General features: G+C 36.9%; 1 pseudogene; it reads left to right on the plus strand.

The window, feature by feature from the left end:
* The first annotated feature begins 440 nt into the window (after positions 1 to 440).
* Positions 441 to 2,744, plus strand: LOC146954943 (histone-lysine N-methyltransferase family member SUVH9 pseudogene; annotated as a pseudogene).
* Positions 2,745 to 3,351: the final 607 nt, after the last annotated feature.

The raw sequence follows: 3,351 nt of genomic DNA on the forward strand, positions 1-3,351 counted from the left end.
ATTGGTCTCACATAATTTTTTCTCGCGTCAATGTCTCTCTTAATGAGTTTCCAAATGAGATATTCATATTCAAGATTTTTCGATGAATTGTAGGTTCATTGAATGTTTTTTAGCGTTTTCTACGGTCAACATTTCTCATAAATTTATTTTCATTTGAGATAATCATATTCAAGATTTTCGATAAATTATATGTCTATATAATAGTAAGAAATAGTAAATGAAGCCACACAAACAAATATTTGTGATCTTATACATCATCCCACCTATAATCCAAATTCCTAAATCTTCTAAGAGAGTACCTTGTTTCTGTCATCATATTGTTCTACACTTTCATATTATTTCAATTTCATGATCTCACTTCAATGCAAATCTTTCTCTAACCTCCCTTAAAATAAAATAAAACAAAACTTCACTGAACTCACTTCCCATTCACCTTCACCATGAATCCAATAGATCATTTATCATTAACCCTTGAAACCCCTTCTATTACTTCCCCTTCTCAAACTTCTTCTCACCAAATCCCTAACATGTCAACCCTCAATCCCCAAATCACTCCCATTTACACCGGAGCACCGCTTCAAACCATACTCGTCCCAAAACCTAAACCTTTTGAGGATTTCTTCACCACCCAAGGTTCCCAAAAACAACCTCATTTCCCTCATGGATATGAACACAACAATCAACCTCATTTCCCTCCTGGATATGAACACAAAAATCAATCAAACCTCTACACTGAGTACTACAACATTCCACAACCTTCCAATGCTACTTCCAATAAATCCCTTTATCATTTTCTCAAAATCGATGATTCCAACAATGCTTTTGCCGCTTCAATGGAGAACTCAGTCAATATTTCCGACCTTGGACTAAATCAGAACCCTATCATGGGGGTGGATTTTGTGGATGATAGAATTGATCAATCTATTGTGCCCATTTCAAAGAAACAAGAATCTTGTTCGACGGTAGCTATGGTTAAGAAAAAGGCAAGTCAGATGCTTGTGAGGGTTTCAGATCTGAGTATGAAGGATCAGATGCATCGCAACATGATGAGGAGAACAAGGATGACTTATGATTCGCTACGTGTGTTGGAAAGTATTGAGGATGAGAAAAGAATTATTGAGGAGAAGAAATTGGCTGATGAAGTTTTTGTGGAGGCAGTGAAGAGATTGGTTGAGGAGAATATGTTGGATGAGGATAGGATATTTGTTTCTGAAGTTGCGATTATGGAGATGGAGATGGGAGCTGGTGATGAGAACATGGAAGAGGTAGCAACAGGGGTGGAGGGGGAAATGTTGAATGGAAGAAGACATCATAATCATAGTCGTGGTTTCATAAGGGCTGCGAGGTTAATGAAGGACCGAAAGTTATGGTTGCATCGCGATAAAAGGATAGTTGGATCGATACCTGGAGTTTATGTTGGCGATGTTTTCTTGTATATGGTGGAATTATGTGTAATTGGTTTGCATATGCAGATACAAGCTGGCATTGATTTTCTTCCTAAAAGTAGGTCTTCCAATGGCGAGCCAATTGCTACTAGTGTGATTGTTTCAGGTGGTTATGAGGATGATATGGAATTGGACGATGGTGATGTAATAATCAATACCGGCCATGGAGGAAGAAAGAAGAATTCCTCAATTCAAATTTGTGATCAGAAATTAGAGGGTGGAAACCTTGCTTTGGAGCGTAGTATGCATTACGGGATCGAGATTAGGGTCATTCGTGGGATGAAGTATGAAGGGGGTGCGTCTAGCTCTGGTAAGGTTTATGTTTATGATGGATTATATAGGATTACTGATTGCTGGTTTGAAGAAGGGATGTCTGGTTTTAGAGTTTTTAAGTATAAGTTATTGAGAATTGAGGGGCAAGCTAAGATGGGTAGTGTTGTTCTAAAAAAGGCTAGGGAGATTAAGAAAATTGGGTTGGATGTTAAGCCTATGTATTGTCTTTCTGTTGATATTTCACACAAGAGGGAGAATGTTCCTGTTAGGCTATTTAATGACATAGATGACAATCAAGAACCTCTTTATTATGAGTATCTTCCGAAAACTACTTTTCCGTGGTTTGTGTTTCATCAGAGCGGGAAAGCTACTGGTTGTGAATGTGTGGAGGCTTGTACTGATGGCTGCTTTTGCTCTATGAAGAATGGAGGAGAGTTTCCCTATAATCTTCAGGGTTTGCTTGTGAAAGGGAAGCCTTTGGTTTTTGAATGTGGCCCTTTTTGCTCTTGTCCTCCCAATTGTCGGAATCGTGTTGCACAAAAGGGGATCAAGCATAGGTTGGAAGTGTTCAGGTCTGCGCAAACTGGTTGGGGAGTTAGGTCCTTGGATCTTATTCAGGCTGGAGCCTTTATCTGCGAGTATACCGGGGTAATTTTAACAAGGGAACAAGCTCAAATTTTAACAATGAATGATGACTCGTTAATATATCCAAAACGGTTTATAGATAGATGGGCAGAATGGGGGGATTTGTCTCAGATATACAATAATTATGTTCGTCCATCATATCAATTAATACCTGATATAGATTATTCTATGGATATATCAACATTGCGAAATGTTGCTGGCTATATGAGCCATAGTTCGAGTCCAAATGTATTTGTTCAATTTGTTCTCTATGATCATAACAATCTGATGTTCCCCCGTCTCATGCTATATGCAATGGAGAACATCCCTCCATTGAGAGAACTCAGCATAGACTATGGCATCCCTGACGAGTGGGCGGGCAAGCTATCAATATGTATGTAACTAAGTAGTTTTGTAAGACTGCTAAAATTGTATTTTGGTCATGGATAGTATTGTAAGATTTCATTTTCTTTAATCTTTTTTACCTAGAGTGATGGATGATCTCTTTCCTTTTTTCTGCATAATCAAGTTAAAATATCTTTTGCATGAAGTTCCATATTGAAATATTTCTTTCACATTTTTTTAACTAATCTTTCTTTCTTTCTTATTGCACTCCTTTATTATTCTTTTTATTTGAACCCTTCATATTCAAAAACCACACTGGATTCTGATAATCTTAGTCAAACTAATGGGGTCAACATATTAAAAGAAAGTTGTGGAACAATGTGGTTACATAGTTTTCAATAGGGCTGGCAATGAACCGAACCAACTCGAATATAGTTCGGAAATCGACTCGACAATTAACTCGTTGAGTTTGGTTCATGAACCAAATGAGCTGAACTTGAGCTAGAAATCAAGTTCGTTAACTAAATGAGCTGAACTTGAGCTATGCATAGTTCGGCTCGTTTGGTTCATGAGTAGGCTCGATAATATATATATATATATATATATATATATATATATATATATATATATATATATATATATATATATAATTTTCTTAATTCTT

The sequence above is a fragment of the Medicago sativa genome, chromosome 1 (genome assembly GCF_051527215.1).
Source record: "Medicago sativa cultivar Bolivia chromosome 1, Bolivia_mono, whole genome shotgun sequence".
Lineage (NCBI taxonomy): Eukaryota > Viridiplantae > Streptophyta > Magnoliopsida > Fabales > Fabaceae > Medicago > Medicago sativa.